Raw genomic sequence first — 7328 nt, 5'->3', positions numbered from 1 at the left:
TGTTCATGTAGCCCTTTTCCAATGGGTACAGATTTTTGTATATAATGCTGCCTCAAGCACCATTTTTTGTATATGTGGCCCTTTTTCAATGGGCTTCCAACAGTTGTAATTTTGGATAAATAGTAATACAATCGCATTTAGTACTCTAATAGTTGTAAAAGTTGTAGTCTTGGACAAATAGTAATACAATCCCTTTAATACTCCAATAGTTGAAGATTCAAATTCTTTTGGTGTGAGTAGAAAAAATAGTGTGATAGAATAAATGGGATGTCATTGTTGGTTATTAAAAATTGTTAACATTTAATGCCATTATTGTTAGCACTATCAAGAAGAAATGGAGCAATGTTATTGGTTACTACACTATTGAATATTCTAGCACATTTCAATGGAGTTTTTAAAGTGGACCATGTTCCCAACTTTTTCCAAGATTTTATCTGGTGTCTATTAGAACTTGGCCTCTGCTCTAGCTAATACAGTTTGGAACATCAGTCTTCCCATTTATTGATCTTATTTTAGTTTCTCTCATGCTGGAATTGCAGACATGAGAAACTCATGATTAAGGCTACAAAGTGGTTTAAGTACTTGAATGCTAAATGCCTTTGTTGAAAACTTATTTTGTGCTCGCATGTGGAAATTTGGTTGCTCATAATAAAACAAGGAAGAATGGTAATCTAATGGATGATGTGTTAGATTGAAATGTTGGGAAGAATGAAGCAGAAGACAAGGGCGATATTCAAATGGGAAGCTGGTGATAAGCTGAAAAGATTGCTGGAGCAAATAATAGCCATGTGTGTGTGTGAGAGAGAGAGAGATAGAGAGACAGAGAGAGAGATAATAGCCAAGTGAGTCAGTTCATGTAATTTGAAGCGAACCAAGTGATCGGTTGACTGTATCCATTCATATATTTTTAGTGCAAACCTAGCATTGTTTCAAAATAGAAAATCATCCACTAATCAAATTCTCATTCAATCATAAGTAAATGAAAGATAAGATAGTGGCTCAAATTGATAATTGATGATCTCCCTACAAAATCTAACATCAATTTGGAACTCTCCAAGATGATGAATCAAAACAAACATCCAATTCATAATTGATTATCATCTCATAAGTATTACATATAGACCATCACTTCCATTTTCATGAAATGCCAATAAAAATTGCCCACTGGGAGGCTCCTCCATGTCTAGAAAGGCACATATAAAAGAACATGCAAAACTTAATAACTCCCATTATTTGAGGTCATATTGCATCCTTTGGCTAACTATCATCACCAGCTCAAGTATGTCTGAAGTTAAAAACGCTGGCTAGGCCTCATCCCTTCGCAACGGGCTCCAACTCCTCGATTTTGTACTTGACAGGCTCTACTTTGTGCTCGAGAGCTCCAACTCCTCGATTTTATGCTTGACAAGCTCTACATATGAAAGAGATGATGGTGCATTACACATAATGAACTTAAGTGAAAAATCATCAGCATACATTTGTTTGCAACTGAAAATCAAGACATACATTTGTTTTTAAATCTCCAAATCAACAACAAGCATTTGTTTGTTTCATAACATCATACATGAAAGAGAAGAAGGTGCATTACACATAATGAACTTATGTGAAAAAACAACAGCATACATTTGTTTACAACTGAAAATCAACACATACATTTATTTCTAAATCTCCAAATTAGCAGCAAGCATTTATTTGTTCCATAACATTACATATGAAAGAGATGATGGTGCATTACACATAATGAACTTAAGTGAAAAATCAGCAGCATGCATATGTTTGCAACTGAAAATCAACACATACATTTGTTTCTAAATCTCCAAATCAGCAGCAAGCATTTGTTTGTTTCATAACATTACACATGCAAGAGATGAAGGTGCATTACACATAGTGAACATAATTGAAATCAGCAACATACATTTGTTTGCTACTAAAAATTCTACGGACCTCTCATTGAAGAGTAGCCCTACATGTAGCTCTATTATGCCGATGCTGGCCACACCTACTACAGTGAAGAGGCCTGACTTTCACCTCTTGTGACTCAATGCGGTTTTTCCTGGGAAGCCCAAGAGGACATTTTGTGTGTGGAGGTAGTATCTCTTGCTCATAAGAAGATGACTCTCCTTACAAAGACATATCAAAATATGAGACTGGCCGTACCGGTTTGGCATAACTTTCTTTGTACTTTGCAACTGTGAAGTAGTCATCACAATACTCATATAAATCTTTCTTAACCATCTGAAGGGCTTTACATGCATGCTTATATGGCAGGCCCAATGTCTGCCAAGCCTGACACTCACACTCTCTTGTACTTATGTTTACTATGTAGCTATTAAGGTCACCAATTGCTTCGAATTCGTCAATTGAAACCCATATCATATGTAATAAGAGAGAAGTCTTTACAATTATTGCCAAACTCTTTTCTACATAGGGTGTTAATGTAGTTGTCCAATTTTGAGCTTCCAAAAGATGCTCTGCCATTAATTTGGTCATTTGCTTCGTAATTTTTTCAAGGCATTGCAATATTGGGAGTTCTCAAGCATCTAGAATCCAATTGTTAAAGGATTCCGCTACATTGGTTGTAACTTGTCCATACCACTTTCCCCTGAATATTGAAGTTGCTCAACGCTCTGGAGTTGATGTAGCTACCCACGTAAATACTTCTTAAGAATAGTTTTGAATGTCTGTTATTCTTAGGTTGAAGTCCTCTCGCTGAAATGAACGTGTGGCACCTTGGAAAGCAGATATAATGGTCTTTTTAACATCACCGTGTATATGTCTCATGTCCTTCCTAAGATTTTCTTTCATGTTGCGCTCACAAAAAGCATGATGGGAATTTCGAAACGCATCTGATACATTGTTGACTAGCCCAATCTGTCTATCGAAAATAAATTTGATTGGTCGATCCATCCCAATAGCACTCTTCAAGTTTTCTAGAAACCAAAACCAATAGTCAGAATCCTCTGCATCAACGATAGAATATGCAAGTGGAAACATCTTATTCTCAGAGTCTATAGATATAGTAGCAAGCAATGTATCAAGAAATCGAGCTTTCAAATATGTTCCATCAAGGAAGATAATTGGACGGTTCCCATATTTAAAGCCATATATTGAAGCAGCAAGTGATATGAAAACTCGACAAAATTTATTGTTTGACCCTTTTTGCATTGCCACATGACTTCCAGGATTTGTCTCTAATAGGAAATCGAGGTATGGGAGCCGATTATAAGCATATTCTTCGGTACCATGCAACTTAGTCATAGCAATCTCCTTCCCCCACCATACCTTGAGATATGAAAGCTCTATCCCATAATCTCGAGCAATGTCCTCTTGCATCTTTTTGGGCTTGTATCGTGGGGTATCGTCGAACTTGCTTTTCACAAGGTTAGCGATAAATTGTTTTGAGGCTCTCTTAGGGACATTAATGTTAGCCCCAAAACCACATTAATGTTCTCTCCTCCATGTCCTAGTCAAATGCCAAACTTTACAAGCATAAATCCCTCAATTGCAATTATAATTCTTACATTTCACCCTCACCCAGTAGTTCTCCTTTTTTATGTAAACATACTCAAAGTGATGCGTCATAGCATACTTACAAAGTGCATCATGAAATTCAGATATATTGAGGAATTCTTGACTGATATCAGTTAATAAATTCTCCCATGTGCAGAGCAAATGAGGCATAGTATTCTGTTCATTGTTGCCTTCCTGAACATTTGAAGAAGAGGCAGGGCCCGTATAAAATCGTTGTCCCTAACACATCAGAAGGAACAATAGGGTGATAAGACAAAATTTATAGATTTCAAAAATATGACCAAATTCATATGTTATCCATATCTTATAGATAAAACAAAGGTTGATTAGACTATATTTATAGGTCAGCATACATTGTGTTACCATTGACCACAAACACCACTCCTGCATTCACATCCATCGAAAACATAGATTTCTAACTCATTGCAACCTTCATGTGCAAATAACATCTTTTCCACATCACAATCATTAAATAAGGTAACAAGGCATCTCTTGTTACTCGGGAAGATGTATTTAAGTGACATTCTAGATGACTGTATGGAGAATTAGTTTTCTACATCTTCCTTTATCTCATCCAACTTCGTTTGTTGATCAACTGAAAAAGTACATAAGTCGCCCCCAACATACTCCATTCTACCATCAAAGCTATTGTGAAGTTCACCTCCATATATACACAAGAACATTTTTTCATCCATTTTCACTACTGCATAAATGATGTACTTCAATCTACAGAAAACTACTCTAAATTAATTGTGACTATCAATCACTACTAATAATTTCTCAAATTATTCACTTTCTAGCCAATTAGAATATGAAAAGAAACATGGAAAAGGCAAGAGACTCAACAAAGATGCTCAATTTTGTAAAAGTTGAAGTACTTCTGAATAGGAATAAACAAAATCAAGGCCAAATAACCAGAAACACATACAATCATTATTAAATAAAAAAATAATTGTTGAAATTGGCAGAAGTGTCTAATTAATGTGATGCCAACGAAACCTGTTGAAATTTTTATGAATATAGGGATCCTGATTAGCCACAAAATAGATGTCCAGATATCTGCTTCCAATAATTGCATCTATACATTTTCGCGCACTCTATATCAATTCATTATTGCAGCTACACAAAATATAGCAATCTCACTCGGACTGCAATACACATTTGATTAACATTGTTATAAGTGTTCTTGCTCCAGATTTTATTGGCCACAAAAAATATCAATTTGGAAACAAATCAACCTAAAGTTCCAACCTAGGGAGAAATAATATGAGAACAACCTCTATTGCAAGAAAAACCTCTTTTACAAAAGTTGCTGTTAACATTAAACACGATAAATCTTTGTAAAAAAAACCTTTGAGAGGGGGCGATCCCAAAAGATTAGAAGTTGAGAGAAAGAAACCGTGTGAGGGAGAGATAGAGAGAGGGCTAAACAAAGGAAATCAAGGATGCTAGGATAAAAAGCAAACAAAAAAAAGAACAACGTAAATTACATACTTGGTTTGGGGATTTTGAGTAGATTCTTGATGCCAATATAGGGTTTTCGAGATTCCTCGTGATTTGGGGTTTTTGAGCCACTGTTGACCGTAGATCCTCTGCCATTGCTTTTAATCTCATATAAGTCATTATTTTGGGAGCAATGAGGAAGAAGATGAGTGAGAGAAGAGAGAGGAAGGTCGTGCAGGAAGGAAGATGGAAGATAGAGAGAGAGAGAGAGAGAGAGAGAGAGAGAGAGATGAGATGGTAGAGAGAGATACCTAAAAAGGTAGAGAGGGTACTTGGTTTGTTGCTAGAAGAGGTGCTCCAAAGTAGGCGAGAGAGAGATTTGGTGGTTGGAAACGAAGAGCGGGAGAAATAGGGCTTCAGATGAGTGGGTACTTTTAGAGAGTTTGTGGCAAAAGGGCTAGATAATTTTAGAGAGAGAGAGAGACAATGTAGAGAGGGGAACTTCTCTGTAACTTTAGGTTTTAGAGAAAGAGATGGAGTTTTAAGAGAAAGAGAGAGATGGTGATTTGACAGAGAGAGAGAGAACGTGCTTCGAGAGATTGACGTTAACAGAAAATAAAAAGTTTAGAGAGGGCATCATTTTAATGTTTCTTTAGGTGAAAAATTCATGATCAAAATGGTCCAAAGAGTTGTAAGATAGAAAAGATGGAGACATTTTGCTTGCAAGTAATATTTTCAATCTTTAAGTCTCATGAGATATTTAATTTAAAAATAGGAAATAATTTAAAAATATTTATTTTAATATTTTCCCTATTAAATATGAGGGTGGGGATCCATAGAAATATTTCTCATTAATAAATCTATTTGTCATTCAACATATGCTCAATAGAACTAGCAAAGCAAAGAAGCAATCTCACTACCCCAGCAACCATGATTCAAGATTTTATGTTGATTGAAATTTGCAACTTTGAATTTGGAATGAGACAGCCTCAGTCAGTAGCACCTAGACCTGAAGGGGTCAAACCGATGAAGGCACACTTGTGAGAAACATAAAGAGTGAAAATTAAAAATATAAACATTCCTTATATTTAGCCAATCATTTCAGGGAGACACAAATTAAAAAAAAAAAGAAAAAAAAAAAAAAAGAGAGATGTCATAACCGTCCACGAATGTAAAATTCAAGATCTACAAAAAGTATAGAGGAGGAGAAATACAAAGGTAACAAACAATATATATTATATATATTCTTACTAAAAAAATTTGATGCAACAAAACAAAATTAATCAAAACAAAATTTATTGAAGAACTTGTTAAATCAAGAATGTATAAGGGTAAATGTGAGGTGTTCAGATAGAACATAAATAAATAATCACTAAATAAAAATAAATAAATAAAAGCACCTAGTTTTATTACTTTTAGAGTAAGGGAAAAAAACATAGACAATAAAGAACACTAACAATTTCTTGTAGCAATTTTTGTTAACATTACAAATACATATATCATTTAACTTTCATCATTATATGTACCAAAACATTTATACATAATCTAAAGCATGCTAGAGACAAGGGAACATTCCCCACGATTACAATTACCCCAACACAATCAATCGTAATACACAATCCAGATGAAAATAGAATTAAATTAAAAGAGAAAAGAAATACTTATAATGGCATCGACATGATGAACAAATATTAAAGGGATAGGGATTGTAGTAGTACCTCACCTTTTGTCGTTCTCACCCCTAACATCACCCCACTAATACCCTTTCGAAAAGCTGAGTTAGGGATATGATAGCGAACCTCCTAGGGAAAAGCCAGAGAGACAAAAATTAGGGGGTAAAAACACAGGGCAAGTTAGAAGAAGCGAACCTCCTAGGGAAAAGCCAGAGAGAGAGAGAGAGATTAGTGGGTAAAAAACAGGGCAAGCCGGAAGGAGAGAGAGACGGGAGGGAGAGATTAGGGAAAACTGACGGCAGAGATGAACACTTGGCTGTTTTGTGCCCTAGATTGAATGATCCATCTTTGAAAATAAGAAATGAAATAGAGTGATTTGAAAGGACCCTAAAATACGAAATATTTCATTTATCGGTGAAAATTACAAAGAAAGTTTGTCAGCCCACTCTTTTTTATTTTTTTTAAAATTATCCCTCTGCTCGAGGACTTCCTCGAAACCGAATTTTGATATATATATATATATATATATATATATATATATATATATATATATATATATATATATATATATATATATATATATATATATATATAGTAGTTTTTTTTTGTGAATAAGGCACTACTCTAAAGCTTGGGGCACTGCCCTATTAACAATTTTTTGACAAAAAAAAAAAAAGAAAT

General features: G+C 34.8%; 1 long non-coding RNA gene across 2 annotated transcripts; it reads right to left on the bottom strand.

Moving 5' to 3' along the window:
• Positions 1-857: 857 nt before the first annotated feature.
• On the bottom strand, positions 858-7013 carry LOC148779422 (uncharacterized). Of its 2 annotated transcripts, none has more exons than XR_016045137.1 (2): positions 6693-7013; positions 858-1411 (listed from the first exon to the last, which is right to left on the bottom strand). It is a non-coding gene; the product is annotated as an uncharacterized LOC148779422 (long non-coding RNA). The 2 variants fall into 2 exon arrangements; XR_016045136.1 differs by lacking the exon at positions 6693-7013 and adding an exon at positions 5026-5664 and having other exon boundaries at positions 1063-1411.
• Positions 7014-7328: the final 315 nt, after the last annotated feature.

This window comes from Amborella trichopoda, chromosome 12, assembly GCF_054954075.1.
Source record: "Amborella trichopoda isolate Santa Cruz 75 chromosome 12, AtrichopodaSantaCruz75HAP2 v2.0, whole genome shotgun sequence".
NCBI classification, from domain to species: domain Eukaryota; kingdom Viridiplantae; phylum Streptophyta; class Magnoliopsida; order Amborellales; family Amborellaceae; genus Amborella; species Amborella trichopoda.
The sequence above is the reverse complement of the archived record's forward strand: the minus strand, read 5'-3'. Positions and strand labels throughout refer to the sequence as shown.